Source organism: Camelus bactrianus, chromosome 7 (genome assembly GCF_048773025.1).
Source record: "Camelus bactrianus isolate YW-2024 breed Bactrian camel chromosome 7, ASM4877302v1, whole genome shotgun sequence".
Classification (NCBI taxonomy): Eukaryota; Metazoa; Chordata; class Mammalia; order Artiodactyla; family Camelidae; genus Camelus; species Camelus bactrianus.
The window spans coordinates 54098226-54115157 of record NC_133545.1 but is presented as its reverse complement, the minus strand read 5'-3'; the positions used below and the strand labels follow the sequence as shown (position 1 = coordinate 54115157).

General features: G+C 38.8%; 1 long non-coding RNA gene across 2 annotated transcripts in view; it reads left to right on the top strand.

Moving 5' to 3' along the window:
• Nucleotides 1-16932, top strand: part of LOC123613725 (uncharacterized) — a 1048954-nt gene that overhangs the window by 454692 nt on the left and 577330 nt on the right. The window lies entirely within an intron of this gene.

Genomic DNA, 16932 nt, shown 5'->3' with positions numbered 1-16932 from the left:
ATAATTACTGAGTGCCTTCTGTGTACCTGACTGTTGCAGGCACATCAGTGAAAAGAATATTGAAAGATAGTTGCCCTTATGAAGCTTACCTTTTAGCAGGAAGAGATAGTAAATGAACAGTAAACATAATAAACATGTAAATTATAAGAAGTCAGATGGTGATAAGTGCTATGGAATAAAGAAAAGGTAAAACATGTTTCGAGGACTGGAACATACCTGGGAATTGGGCAGGAAGAGAGGTGACTGGGATCCACCTCACTGGGGTGAGATTTGAACAAACACTTGAAGGACGTCAGAGAGTTGGGAAGTAGTTATCTGAGGGAAGAACATTCCAGGCAGAGGAAATCTCTAATGCAAAGGCCCTACTGCTGGTACATATATCGTAATAGCATTACATCAGAGAAGTCAGTTTGTCTGGAGGAGAGCAAGAAAGAGAACACTAGAAAAAGAGCTTGCCAGCAAGGTCAAAAGCTATAGACCAGTATGTATCTGTTTCTCCTCTAGAATCTTCTAAGAATGTCTTGATATCTGTTATTCCTGTGTCTTACACGGTAGTCAGCAAGGATTCTGTTCCTTGTGCGGTGCTGTGTGTGTCTCCCTTTTCCCCTTTATCCTCCGTGCACTGTATAGAACCCCCCTCTTTTAAAACAACATGCTTGAATGAGTTTCTAAACTCTTCTCCGGTGCAGGATGGAATCTGAGGATATAAAGTCACCATTCTAATAGGGCACACCTTCCAGCTGAATCAGAGGAAATCAGTAGGAAGGGAATTAAATGCGCCTGATTCGTTTTTAGTAGCTCTCCAAGGGCAAAATAGGTGCCAGGCCTCGGGCTGAGCCTACTATTTTTGTTGTACTTTTCTTTTCTTTTCTTTTTTTTTTTTTTTAAGTACCATGGTCTGGAGAAAGGCCCGCCACAAAGACCAGTGGCTTTCAATTAGTTACAAGATAGATGTTTGCTTTTTAAAGCTAACGGCTTTAGAGTGTTGCTCTCAGTCTGAGCCAGCAACAACAGAAAAGATATCAAGGATATGATCTGGAAAGTAAGTAACTTATTTTCTGGTCAGACTTGAAAGAAATTTTCAACTGATTGTGAGAATAAAGTCATCACTGGAGAGTTTACGTCCTCTTTAATAGAGCATCAGTTTCCCTGTAAGTACCAGAAGGAGACTGACTAACACGGATGCTCAAGGACCAAACCTCCAAGTATGTAATTCTTTCACTCTTACATTTAGCACTGCAGAATAACGCACTGGAGGAAACCAAATTGACCTTCACCCCACGCTCTGAGTCTGGCTCTGACGGCCGTCAGTTTATGCCTAAGGGTTGACCCACTATGCGTAAGGCTCTGACTGCCTCATGAGCCCTTCAACCCCCGACTTGTGCCTTCCCAGCATCCTGCAGTTCCTTCCCAGGGCCCTGACATTTCCCGTGAGGGTCACTGTATTTATTCAGTGCCAATAACTGAGGAATAAATTCTTACACGTTGGGTAGGATCTTCCCTATTGTTTTGCAAATGAACCAGCTGAAACAAAATCGTGATAATGTGTTGTTATGGTTAAGGTTAGTAAGTGGCTGATTACGTCTAGAGGATACAACTGCAGACACATTGTTTAAAAGACCTATTTTGTTGATCTAACTAGGAAATGAGCAAAACATTTGTGTGTGTGGTGTATTAGCATGAGCATGGAATTTGGAGCCAGGTGGAGCTAGTTCGGTTTCTTTCTCACGCTCCTCTCTGCTCCCCCCACAATGTCAGCTTCATCCTGAGGTCTGGTCCCCGGGTTATTGTGGGCTATCTGTCACTCAGAGCAAGTTACTGTACCTCTTCGAGCTTCAGTCAACTTAGCGGCATAGTTAGATAACGTCCACTTGCCTGTTGCTCACAAAAGAGATTACTATTTAAAAGACTTGTTCTTCATCTGGGATCATGGGTGATAATTTTCCCACTTCCTCATGTGCCATTTATAAAAGATACATTTAATTCATTTTTAGTAAAATGAAGATTTCTTACTCTTAACCGTGTGATAACAGTTGCCATAGGAATACTGCCTATTAGATGTAGGCAAGGTATTACTTGTAAACTGTCCTGGACTTCCTTGGAATCTGAGGACATCCCAAGGCTACTCACTCAACTATTCCTTGGGAATGCAACACTCCAATGGATAGATGCCTGGTCTCTGCCAGGTGCAGAATGCATTCTTCAAATCTCCACAAATAATGACATTGGATATCCTACAAGTTCCACTGTATAGTTCCTGAAAAGTTGGCTGAACATTTCCCCATTCAGAACTGCCAGTGACACTCATTAACTGGCTCTTTTGAATACGGCATTGACTACCACTAGGCTTTGTCAGATAGGGATTTAAGAAAGGTATCCAGCGAGGTAGAGGTAGATGTAACCATCAGTTTTGGCTCCCCCTTGTGTGGGAATATTCGGTAACCTAGGGAGATAATGGATGAAAGTGTCCTAACAGACCACTTGAGTTCCTCCCTTTCTGTGCTCTCGAGAGCAGATCCTTTCTTTCGTGTAATGGCTGTTGCTGAATTCCTACCCAGAATCTGTCCTGCCGCTCCCTCTTTTCTAATGGCACCCAGGTTTCCCTTCAGGCTTTCATCTTCCTTGGACAACATCTACATTTATGGAGGTGGGCTTTATGCCTTAAACCGGTCCACACATCCCATTCCCCAAGACAGTCAGTAGCATGTGACCTGATCCAGTTAGGGTGATTCTAGGGACTCTTGCCTGTTATTAGGAGGCAGAAAAACTACCTTTCCTTTGGGAACTAAAGGAGAGAATGTAAAGCTTCAATGACTCCTAAAAGAGAGCCTAACGTAACACAGAGAGCCAACCTTGGGAAGAAACAAATATGGGGGAGAGGAGAAAAGATAGTGGAACAGAAACTGAGTTCCTTATGCTTCCCTGAGCCTCGGGACCAGCATCCTTTGAAGCACACTAGAGTTCTGGAATTCCAGCTAGGAATTTAAGTTTTAAAATTGATAATTGCTTGATACATCGGCATACCTACGCATGGTTTAGGGGAAATCAGTTTGAAACAATTATAATCATTCATTGGAAACTTAAATGCTCCCTGGATTGGGATCACATAGCATGCTTCTCCTGGAAGTTTCCACATCAAGAGGGAGAATGAACCCCCAGAATATTTTAGAGTTTTCCAATTTACTAAAGTGATGCTCTTCGTTCAATCACCATATCATTTTGATGAAATATTTGACATCAGTAATTACGGTCTTCACTGCAATTCTTATAAAAATAAGTGATGGCTTTGGGGGCCTGCACTTTTGAGCTGACCTGTAGCTTCTGATACAGCTGACATGTCTCCATTCACATGGTTTTACTGTTTTATAACAACAGTGACAACATCTGGCTTAAGGTTTAACCTGGCTCTGATATGCTCTGTTTGTAGAACGATATAGGGATAATAAGATCTAGAGAGTAATTTTAGCATAATAATCATCAGTTTGGGAAAGCCTCCAGTGACTTCTCAGTAGGGCTTTTCCATCTAATATTTGTTATGATAGCACCACGTACAACTCTTTCGTAGCATATGTTCTGTGTAATTGAGGGAACAGTTTGTTAATGCCTGTTTTATTCACTAATTTCTCATCCACCAAAGGTAGGGTCCATTGTCTGGAAATACTCACTCTTGGCTTCCCAAATCCTAGCACACTTTATGGCGTTCAGCAGGCTCAATTGCATACGTATTGGGTAAACAGGGAGAGGGAAAACTTATAGTAGAGTAGGAGATAGTCAGATGACAGGTAATGCCAAAAAGCAAACGTCATATGACACCCCCATCCCTCAAACCTTGATTCACTTTGGTGAATTACAACAACAGAGAATATAAGGGGATACGTTTTAGTCACAATCTAAGCATGATTTGGAGGCAGTAAATACATTCTGTTAATCTAGTTAAAAAAATGTAAGGGCATTATTTCATGTGGATTCTGTCTTTCTTTTTCTGTTTCTTGTGTAAATCACTTCAAATATTATAATGCTCCAGATGATGCAGGCTCAAAAGTTTCACATTTACATACAGTTCAATATTCTTTTCCACATCAGATGTGAAGGCAGCATTTCATACCAATGCTAGTCCTGAAACTGAGCAAAGGATAAGACAATCCTCAAACCTAGAGATTACTAAGGCCTTCCTTGGTTCTTTCAAGAGACAAAGGGCTCCCAATCCTATGAATTTTCATGCGTCCACGAAGGTGTTCTGGATCCTCCCAATCCTGTTCTTTCTATCCACCCCCCAACCCTGCCACCGCCTCTCTCTCTCCTGCCTCCCCAGCAAAAGTCAAAACAGATAATGGGTTAATTGGGAAAGGTTTTCTTATGCCAATCTTTTTTTTTTTTTTTTAACCATCCCGTACACTCCACTATACATATAAAGAAAGGGGTAAGAGAAAGAAATGTGAAGTGTATTTCGAAAGATGATTAGCAGTAATTGAAAAATGTTTCATTTCCCTTTGAATTAACATTTCTCATTGCTTCTTTACGGTATGTTTAAAAATATCCTACTCGTGGTGATGACTGTGTGTGTGTCACCAGTGCTCAAAAAAACAATTCCTGCTCAGAGTGTTGTTGAACCCAAGTTCGGATGCCTGATGCACAGTGAGGCCGAACAAACTGGAACGTCTATGTTTAGAGCTGAGAAAGGTTTATTGCAAGGGCCAAGCAAGGAGAACGGGTGGTTTGTGCTCAAGAGGCCTGAACTCCCCAGTGGCTTTCAGGCAAGGATTTTAAAGACAGTGTTAGGGAGAGGGTCGCAGGATACGTACTCAGTTCATGGGCCATCTTCTGACTTGTTGCTGGTGAGGTAATAGGATGATGTTTCTGGAATCTCAGCCTTCTGTTTCCAGCTGGCTTGGTGTCCAAGTCAGCTTATAGTTACCATCCTCCCCTAAGTGGGCATCTTGGTTTCTGCAGAGCAACTGGAAGATATGCATCAGGTTGTTATCTACACTCCTTCAGGAGGAACGAGGAGTCCTCTGACTCTGTTGTCATGATCATTGACTGCTTGAGCCTGTTCTTTGGAGCTTGGGAAAGGACTAGGAGACTAAAGCCTTTTTTCCCCTACAAGCAAGAAACAGGAGGACACAGGGGGGTTTTGTACCCCAGAGGGCCCTGCAGGGCCCTGCTTGGTTTCAAGTGCACCTAACAGCACCAGAGAGGAAGTTGCTCTTTGATTGGGGACAGTAGCTACTATTTTGCAGGACCTGCCCATGCGCAGTTCTGCTGCTGAGGCATTTAGGAGTCCACGGAATTTGCTCAGAGAAGTTGTTGCCATTTCCTTACATCTTCATGTCACATTTTCTTTCTCCTACTATCTATGTCTCATTGCTGATTGTGGGTACATTGTGTTATTGGAAACTGAATTTTAAAACATCCTGTGGGTCCACATCTCACATTACCCAGAAAGTCATTACTATCATGTAAGGATTCTCAACTCAGAATTTGGATTTATGTGAGATGTGTTGCTTTTTACATTTGATTCAAGTGGTTAACCCATTGACATTTATTGACATCTTTTGTAAGTTTCTCTCTCTCTCTCTTTTCTTTTTTTTTTTTTTTTTTTTTTTTTTTTTTTTTTTTCCTGAAGCAACAACCATTGATTTAACTCTTGAGTGGCTCTGTCGATCTGAGCCAGGTCCAGATAATTTTGGATAGGCTGCTGGTGCTTCTGCATCAGCCATCCAGTGGGCCGAGGGTTGGCTGGTTTAGGATGGTCTCAGCTGTGATGGCTCATCTCTGCTCATCTTCTGGGTAGTCAGTCTCTTACGCTCTAGGCTATCCTGAGGGTTCACGTGGCAGCCGGGCAGGTTCCAGGAGAGAGCACGAATCACAAGGGGTTTTTTGGGACCCAAATTGGGAACTGACCATCACTTCTGCTGTATTCTGTCAACCAAAGCAAGCAGATGTCGCTCCTTTCCCTCAGTGTTCATATAATTAACTCTGGAGGCTGCCAGGAGCCCTTGAAGCCCCGCCCACGAGGCTCGTGCACGCACTTCTGTCTTCCTGAGCTGACCCCCTCAGCAGCTGGTTCTCTCTTTACTCTGTTATATATTTTATTTCCACTTTTATGCTTCCTTGTTGCTTCTCCTTCCTCTCTGTTTTAATTTAAATTGAAAGAATTCAGAGACCGTTTTCTTCAATAATGAAGGAAATTTATTAACACTAGATAAGAAAATCTGATGTACTGAAGCATGAGAACTATAATATAGAGGGACCTTGCCGATGGTCGTTCATAATTCAAGACAATTCTTGGATTTCAGAAGTTTGTGACTCTTCACTTTGGGGTTCCAACAACTATATGACTAAATAAAAAGGAAGTTTCACCCTTACATGCCATGTCTCCATAATAATCTCTTTATGTGCCAGTTTTCCTATTTCTGCTTCTCTTCTCATTACCTATGGGGCTAACACTCCTCTTATTCCTGAAATAGGCTTTTTGATTGGCTCAGCGAATTACTGTCTTTTTCTTTTTTTCCTTTCTTCAGACCTCCTCGTGGGTAGCTAGCCTGCCTGTGGATTGACTTCTTCTGTGCCGAGTACTCACCCCCACCCAGACTGCGTGGGGAGGTCAGGGTCACGTGGCTCCTTTAGGTTCACGTCTCAGAGGATTGTGGAAAGTGCTCTTTCTTCTACTTCCTTTGACATGAGCTTTGTTATGATTGACTTGTCTAGGACAATGGCACCTAGCATTTAACTCTTTATATCCATGTGCACAGTTGCCCTTTGAAGTAATCCAATTAAAAAATGAAAACCCACAAAGGTATATACTACCCTGATTTGTTTAAGTGATAGGTTCAGTGGCTATAATTTAAACTATTCATAGCTTTAATCCCTTTTTATATCCTTCTTATGTAAAACCTAATTTGCTACCATGTCTCTTCCTTTATCTTCCTACTTCATGTTCTCTCCTCTTCTGTTGTGAAGTGTACTTCTTAATCATAGCCAATGTTAAGTGAAAATTCTGTGCTGGGGATATGATATTCACTTAAGTCCTGGGATGACAGTATTGGCAAGGACATGGAAAAATAAAAAAAGAAAGAAAAAATCAAATCCATAATAATTGCCTATTACTGGTAGGGCCAGTATAATTCTTCTACTTTTGTTGAGTAGTAGTCCCATACCAGGGACCAATGACTGATAAATATTTCCTGAAAAATATCTGGGTTGTTTTTTGTTTTTGTTTTTGTTTTTTTTTTTTTTTGAAATTTTTATGTAGAAATTTGAATATCCACATTAAAAAAAATCTAGTAGTATTTTTCTTTACAATTAAAAATCATATTCTATGTTTCTTTAATTATCAATATCATGAATGATTTTTATATTTGTTGATTCTCTCTTATGCTAAAGAAGGAAATTAGTACTCTTTTACTTCCATCTCTCTTGCCATTTTCCAGATTTAGTTGATATTGTGGCCTTCTGGATTCATGATATTATAAAGACATTTTTATTGTGTCTTCTAAGATTTATTAAAAAGAGAAGAAAGATTCTGGAAATATGGCAGCCTGTTCTGAATGTATTTGCTATGCTCCCATATCTGACTGTCTGCTGCTACTGAACTAGGTGGATCTGGTCAACCCGAGGTAGATGGTCGTCCTAGAGACCACTGGTGTGGGGGTGGGGAGTTTGGGGCTTTTACCTTACAGCAGAAAGTCTAGAGACAGTGGTCTATGAGAAGCTCCAACATTTGGATCTAAATACAGCACTAGAAGAGGTAAGTGCTCAAAGCTTTGAGGACCACCAAATCCAAACCACCCTCCATCTCTCTCACACACACAACACACACCCTGAAGTATACTGCCCTCCATAAAGATGTATAGTCCCCTAGGAACTCAAGAGACTGAGCAGGAGCTGATGCTCCCTGTTTTCAAGACTAGGAGAGTAGAAGGAGCATAGGACCTGGCAGGGTCTCTCCAGCCAGGGTGGGCTAGGGATCAAGAAAGATAGGCAGCTGTGGAAGGGAGAGGGGACCATCTCCTTCCATCATTTCAGAGACACCCTCCTCAAAGATGTTCCCAATTAGCATAACTCAGTCTCAGAAGCCGACAACAATGACAGCATCAAGATCAGCAACAAATATCAACACAAATAAGGAGCTTAGTTGCCTAAGAGGAGACTCAGCTACCACAGAGAGCCAATTGGAAGAGACAGAGGGAAAACAGAACAGACAGTAAATGAACTTAAGTGCCAAGGAAAACATGGAACCATCATTCTGGACCTAACTACTGTAATTATTTAATTTTCAAAAGTTAGTAAACAAAGAAAAAGATGGCTGTTGAAGAGAGTGGAGTGAAATTAGTGGTGCAGAGAGGTGTGGGTAGAAGAAACATCTCGAAGTCTGTAAAGCATTTAAGACACTGGTCTTGTCAAAAATCATTAACGGCAAAGCATGATGCTAACAGAGAAATCCAAAATGTCCTGGTGCTTCTGCTTCCTTATCAATAAAAGAATAATGATTCTCACTGGGATTATTATGAAGAGTCTCTTGGGATTATTATAAAAAAAATTTAAAAAGTTAATACTTGTAAAGTGCTTAAAGCAGTCTTTAGCACAGAATAAATGTGATGTAAGTATTTGCTAAAGAAATAAATAAAACAAAAGTAATGACTTTCAAATACCCAACATATATCCAAATGTTGGGTATTTGAAAGGACCAATAAAATAAATAAACATGTCTTGAAGATGGTTTTAAACAAGAGGAGAGAGAGGAAAAAGAAAAATTTTGGAATGTAAGAGCAAACACCTCTAATACAGACAAACTTAAAAAAAGTATGTTTGAACATTACCTGCAAACCCATAGCAATTTGAGAACCCTGAAAAACATCTGATTTTCCATTTAAATGCAAATGATCAATATTGACCTAACCAGAAAGTAAAAATTGGAATGGATCTATTACCACCATACAAATCGGTGAAGGGCACCAAGATCAGATGAATTTCCAGTCAAGTTCTATTTAATTTTAAAGGACAGATAATTTCAAAATTATTGCAATTATTTCAGGCCAAAACTGGAAAGCCTTCAAATTTATTTTAGGAAGGCAATATAATTTCAAAACTGGAACCTGACTAAAACAGAAAGAACAGACAATAAAGACAGTTTCATTTTCTTGTGTTTTCTTGGTAACATTTTTATTGAATCTCAAATATTGTCATTTTAAAATGTAATCCACATCAGAGGATGAATAAGATATGTCATCTCCTTTTCTTCTTGAAATACAGTGCATTTTACAGTTATAGGTTATCTCATTCAAAGGTTAAATCTGATCATGTGTACATGATCTGTATTGAGATTTCTTAAGATTTACACGTGTAAGTGAAGATTAACATAGCCAGGTTGTCAAAACATACCTTGAAATATTTCAGTAACTGAATTAATTATAAGAGTTTAGAGCAGTATTTACTCTAGTTTAAAATGAATCAAATATTTAGAATGTCTCATCCTGTTTAATGTTGAATAGTATCTCATTTTATAGATGGGTCATCATTTGTGTATCCATTCACCCTTTGAAGGACATTAGTGTCTGATCCAGCATTTAATGGTTATGATTCTGACCATAGGTTGCTATAAGCATTTGCATTTGTTGCTTTTTTGTGAATGTAAATTTTTATTTCTCTAGGCTAAATTATCCCAGAGGACAATCTCACTTTTAGTGAAAATATTCAAAATAAAATGAATAGAATTCAACCAAAACATTAGGACCAGTGGGTTTTCTTCCACGGTTGGCAGAGGAGTTTCAAAATCAAGATACTAGAGTTAGGTTGATATTAAGTAACTTGCCTAAGATTCCCCAGTGATTGAGAAATGAAATAATTTGCATCCTTACATGTTGCCTCATAATAATAATATGAATAATAATAGTAACAATGAATATGGTATCATGAAATAGCTAACTTTTACTAAAACTATCCTAACTGCTTTATGTTTTATTTCTTAGAAGTTAAGAGTCATCTTATAATTTTACCTTGAGATATTGTAATGTGAGGAGAAACAGGAACTGCCCTATTAGAAGTAAAGCAATTTTTGAGATTCAATGTAAAAGAAAAAAAAGTTTGCTTTTTGCTACAGATGAGTCAGGGAGAAGAAAAAGGACAAAGAGAGACAGACCTCTCAGATTTTGGGCTTGACTAAAACTACTCTCAGCAAAAGTGATAGAGGAAGAACACACACAGGAATGGTTTCCTAAAAAGTCAAGGGCCAGGCTAAAGAGAAGCAGAAGTGGCAGTATTATCACTGTGGAAGATGAATGGAGTGGCACTTCTCATTTATTTAGTATTCAGGATTTCAACCTTAATTAGGATTCCTTTGTCACATCATTCATCAAATACACTTGAAGAAATGGAAATGAGCCTCAAAGTTTCTGTCGCCTCAGGCATGCTTTTAATACTTTTACTCATTTCAGCATATTGTGAAGTACAGTGAGTTGACTTGGAAATGTTTGAGTCAGAATAAGTAACATCCAAATGAAGAAATCACACGTTGTAAGCAGTTCTGGCAGGAATATCAAAAAGCAGCCATTTGAATGGTGACTAATTTGTAACTTCTTTCAGCCAGTGCTAAGAACAATAAGTTTTCTCCCTAAATATTCTGCTTTGCTTCCCAAAGGTTTGTAACAGCCCTTTAAAAAAAATTACTTAAAAAAGGATTCCTGCTTATGAAATTCCACAACATTTGTTTTGTTAACATGACTGTATGTACAAAGGAATTTGTATATTTGTGATTATAACTTGCCAAGTGAGATATATAGATTATTAATTCAATCAGCATGTGTAGAACTACTATAGGTGCCAAGATAATCCTTTTTCAACCTTCTCCTCTGTCACAAAGATCCACCCATCCCTCAAAACCTTTTCCTGTAAGTGATGTCCTTGTCTTGCCCTTACCTGTATGTGACGCCTTCTCTGATAACGGTGCCCCAGGTAGAAAGAATTACTCTCTCCACTCAGTGCCTGTAACCTTTGGCACACACAGCTTGCATGAGCCACCAAATGTATGATACATACATACCATGTATGTCTCCACTTAGATTATAAGCATTAAAAAGGCAGGGACATTGTGACATATGTGTATTTGGATTTCTAAAAACCAGAACTTGTTGGTATTTAATATATTAGTCACTTTTTGATTTTACAGATGAATAAGTAAATAAATGCATATGATTAAATGCTAAGTCACTTTTTAATCATTGTTAGATCTAGTAACACCATACTTGTTACATCGGGTGGTTGTGAGAGCAAATGGTCTCTCAGCTCTTTTTCAGGTTGTCCAGACTATGACATTTTGTTGTTGGTCTCATCAAAGATGCTCTTGAATTTATATCCGAATCGTGTAATTCATGCAATAGCTGTACTGGAATTAAGCACTGGGCTTAGAAACCAGTCTGAGCCCCTGCTTTACTGCTTATCAGCTGCAGTGTGACCTTGGCCATGTTTTTGGACTTTTTACACTCTGTTTCATCAAAAAAAAAGTGAATAATAATGTGAGGTATTTCACAGGGCTGTTTGTTAAAATTAAATGATGTAAATAAGTAACATGCTTAAAAGAGTTTTAGATACCTACTAAGTGTTAGTAGTTGTTATTATTAATGTTGGCCCCTTTTTTTTTTTTTAAAGGCTTTGCTAATTCTGCTGGGCAGATCCTCCTTTTTCCCACCTACGTTTTAAAATAAGAGACTAGGTTCCTGACCTGAATTATAAAAGGTTTTAGTACCATTTTAGAAATCACTATGGGCTGCCTTTCCCTGATGAATCCTTAGGTTTTGCCCCCAGTACTAATGTAAACATAAGGACAGGGGATGCCATTAACTTTCTTGAATGAGCTCTGTGGGACTATACAGTACTTTCCAGAATCGAGTAAGGGCTCCCCTGTATATGCTTATCCAGTGGGAAAAAGCTCTGTAGGTTTCTTAAACCAACTTTGAGTGTTGGCTTAAGAAACCCTGAGAATATTCTCTGTCTTATACTTCAGAGCTGTCAGTCAGTATTTTTGATCATTAGCCATCTGTGATTATTTTAATTTTTGCCAGCAGGAGAAGGAACTCTTTTCCACCCAGGAGCTCTGTTATTACAATATAATTTATATGTAAAGAGCTCATTTCATCAGTGAGAAAAACTTTTACGCAGTTTTTTTAAGGTTTGAAAGAAACTCGTGGTATCTTGTTTTTTGGGGTTTTTTTTTTTTTTTTTTTTCCCATTTCTCCAACTCTATACCACTGTTTCTCTGTCATACTGTGAAGGAAAAGCCGGGCTGGTCTAACAAGATAATTCACAAGTCTAGGAATGTGAAGGAGAGGCTGGGCTGGACTAACAAGATAACTAACAAGTCTAAGTATTGGAATACTGATCTGAGTTCTGCTGGACTAACTTGTAAATCTAGGTTAATTAGTGTTGGTTTGCTGTTCATGTGTTTTTGCTAGCCAGCTGGGTTTTCAAAGATACATATCTGGCTTTGGAATGTTGGTTTGCTGCCTCCCCGCCTCCACTTTTGTGATGATAATGCTGCTAAAGTTGTTCCATGCCTATTGGCCGAATACCCCAAGCTTGTACTTTACCCTATAAAACCTCATGTGCACGTCTGGAGATGCTCAGAGCTTCAGAGCAGAAGCCCCTCTGAGCCCGCCGGCATAATACATCTGAGTGCTCCAACCCTCCGAGTGGTGCTTGTTTCTTGGCTGGCCTGTCGTTTCCGTAACAATACTTCACATTTAGACTGGCATCTCTCCATACAGAAATTCTTCAGTACCTAGTCAACAGTTTTAAGAATAGGATGAAGTTAAACTGATCTTCATGTGTTTTAAATATAAGACCTCATTTTTATTGTAGTTGCTATTTTAAAATGTAAAACTCATAGAGAAAAATATAATTTTACTTTGCAATGATGGTTAGTATTGAAGTATTAACAGTTTATTAAAATGGCATGATGACATTTTAGCTGTAACTAATAAGGGCAAGTTTTGAGGGAGGCCAAAAAAGAATTTAAAAATAAAAGGTTGGCCTTTTCTAAGTCATACCATGAATTAGGATTTAGAGTCATGGAATCACATTCATACCTCATCTCACTTCTGCTACTGATTTCAGTTTGACCTTCAGCAAGTCCAAAACTCCCCTCAATCACTTTACCTATAATGTGAGATAATAATGTTTAACTGAATATGGTTATTGCAGAGATTAATGAGTTATTGGTCATAAAATGTAATCCATGTATTAAAAGTCTCTGCATGAAGAGAAGACTGAATCCCTGTGTCATTACTGAGAGTGGTTTTGTGAAGTGAAGTGAATTATTGATCAACTATACAAAATTTTAGGTCTTGAACTTTATGAAGCAAGTTTCAAATCTCAGGATAGAGGCTAGAAGAAATTAGTGCTTTTGGGGGTCCCATGCCATTTCATCCTTGTTTCCTTTTCTGGTGAAAGCACACATTATGTTCTTAGCAGAGTTGACTCCTAATTAAATTACTGATGATACGAGGACACGCCTATAATTTTCTTCCTTCTTTTCCATTTACTTTCTCCTCTCCCCTTCCCTAGCGCTGTTTCTTTGCTTCCCTGTCTCTACTTTCTTTGAGAACATGGAGTGCTTACTCTCGTATCTTAAGGACAGGAAGCAAACAATCTCAGTGTTCCAGGAGGAAACCTGCAGTTGATGCAGGAAAACAGATGTGGGGCATGAAGAGGGCCGTGTCCCAGGCTTCGGCTGAGTCCCTGGGACGGGCCCCGCCAAGCGTGGGTCCTTGGCTTCGCACAGGAAAGAATTCAGGAGCGAGCCACAGTTAAGTAAAGGTTTATTTATTTAAAGAGATACATCGAAAGGCAAGAGAACAGCCATGGGGTGTGGGGGTTGGGTGCTCAGATCCATAGTGTGCGGGCAGAGAGACAGGCAGTGAGGGGCAGTGTTACCCTTTCTATGGGCTTTGGTAGCTTCATATGCTAATAAGTGGGAGGACCAGTCTGACTAGCCTGGGGAAGGAGCTGGGATTCCCAAGAAGTTGGCCGTTTCCCACTCTTTGACCTTTTGCCGCTAGCCTTGGGACTGCCATGGCGCCTGTAGGCAAGTTATTCACCATGCTAACATACTACAATAAGCATATAATGAAGCTCAAGTTCTGCTAGAAGTTAAGTATCCCATCATCTTGAGCCTCAAGGCCTACTGGGGGTTGAATCTTTCACCATTTTGCTGTTAATTGCTGTAGCATTCCTTGAATGGCTGTGCCCTGCCCCGTTCCTCTCTCACAGTGACAGCAGTGATAACGACAGTACTTCCTGTCTCTGGGCACTTCGGTGCCTAGTTTAAAAAATAATTGAAAAGTGACATCATGTGTTCATTCTGACATTTTTCTTTGCTGGTTGAAGTAAGGTTGAGAAGGTTGACATAATGCCAAGAATAAATGTAAAGATTTTCTTGTTTTTCATTGTTTTTATCTAGGGGTAGGGAATGGTGAGGATGGTGTAAACACACACACACACACACACACACACAGAGTGCAGGTATGGGGAAGACTACTTCCTGAAATAGTGATCCGTTTGGTGAGAAAGCAGCAGCTTCTTCTGAGAAATAGCAGGGAATATAGCCAAGTACCCAAATAACCCTGAGTCACTAGGTCCGGTCCTATTGGAAACTAACCTAATCTGTATCCAATTTAACATCTGAACTTAATTTTCTTGGCTCTGATCAACCCAGAGCATCTTCCCCATGGAAGCCTTGAAATTAGTCATGATGTCCAGAAATGTCAAGAGTAATGACAGATAATTGACACATATATACCTTCACGCAACTTGCCTCTTAGTGGTGATTTCTTAATTTTAAAAAGCTTCAGAGCATGGAGCTTTATTATGCAGGTGGAATCTCTGTCCATATGCCAATCATTTGTTTTTAAGGATGGTGGAATGGGGTCAGCTTCCCTGTAGAGGTAATTTCGCCACAGAAGTAAAACTAAAAGGGTTACTGTTGAAATTTTTTAAAACAAAACAACTGTAGTTTACACACTTTAGTTGCTAAAAGAGTGAGACAGTTTTGCTCACTGTGGCATGAATTTTTGTGACCCTGTTCAAGGCTGCTAAAGTCATGTGACTCGCATACACTGTGTGGCTATATAGGCCTGGGAACAGTGTGGCACATCACTGTCCCTTACCAACTTGGGTTTATGGCCTGGAAAGTTATTCTACCCACAAGTAGTGAGAAATACGAGAACAACTCAGTTAAACCTGCTCTCCTAGCCAGAGGTGAGAGACAATCAGGTCAAATAACAAACAAGCTATAATTAAGCTTTGGAAAATTTAAAAAACAAATGAGTTAATGATTTTATTTCGATGCAAATAACAAATCTTTGGGACAGATCAAATGCATTTTTTGCTTCCATATTGCCAAACTTTGATTTGATTGATTCTATATTTATCCCCATGTGGCAGCTGGAGCACTCACTTTAGAGGGAAACTTTCCTAATTCCAGTCTATCAAGGAAAATCTGCAAGTTAAAAACGCACTTTTATCAGCAGGTATTCGGAGAATGGCAGGTGGCAGATAAAGCTCCTAGTGGATAATTCTAATTGCATTTTCTTTTACCTTCATAACTCAGGAAGTTGTAAGAAAAGGGAGAGTGTAACTTTCTATGGTTTTGACAGTTGTGTTTACATCTTTCTCCAATGAGCATTGTGTTTGAAGTCTTCCTGGACTCTCACTACAAAGCTAGTTTGAGAGTGTCTAAAACTGGTCCAATGGATACATAGAAAAAAGAGCTAGGAATAATTGGATGCATTAGATACATAAAAGTATGGACTAATGTTATTGCAAACCATTTAAAAACCTTTCTCTACTTTTATTTATTTTGACAATTTTCTCTACAGATTTATTACTTTATATTAATGACAGAAGAGTAAAACACAAAGTAATAAAACATAAAAATTTAAGTAAAGAATAAAAAAAGTAACATGCAGCAAGCTTTAGGAGGTCTAAATGAAGCAATGATGCTATTAACTTGCATATTCTTTTTAAGACAAAATACATTTTCTTATAAATCAAATCCCCCTAATCTGAGTTTAAATTGTTACTCTGGGATTTTGATAATATTGATAGAAATTATAGTTCAGAAAGGAATTATAATATAGAGAGGAATTGAATTATAATGCAGATAGGAAATGCAATAGATATTAATTGGTTAATGAGTATCTGAATATTTATGAGGACACAGTTTCAATGTAAGGTAATGATAGTATTTATCTAACAATTTCAATTAAAACAACTGAAGCAAAGAAACTTAAAGTTTTATCTAAGTGCTAACTTTTGTAATGACCATCTCTCTAGTAAATACAGTTCCTACTATGGGTTTTAAACAGACATGTTTCTATTGTACATTTAGAATTATGCACACTTTTATGTATTTCCCATTAGCCAGAAGAACTAGAAAGCGAAATGGATAACATGATTCAGATCCAAGTAAAAACTGGAATCCCAACAAGAACATGTGCTTCTCAGTCGATCTTGTCACCTACCTCACATGGTATTATGACTTTATATATTTAACCTGTCCTCTCAACAGGGTACTTCAAATCTGCTTAGAGTTTAAACATTCGTTCTTCATCAGAAACCAAATGCTTATATTTGCAGATTTCCAAAATCTATTCTTTCCTCATAATCCTCGCAGAAATTCCTCCAAAATCATGTCAGCTTTCTCAGTTACTTAGCATTATTGTCTCAATAGTGATAAATGTGGCATGGGATGGAAATAAAAGAGAAAGCCCCCACATCTGACTGAATGAGTTAAGAACAGCTTCAAGGAGGCTGCATTTTTGCTGACACAAGACAGTATACTAAAAGGCTGACAGAAAGCCTTAGGTGAAAAGTGTACAGAAAGTTAAGTGAGTATGATGTGTTCTGGGAACTACGAGCAGTTTTTTATAATTGGATTTA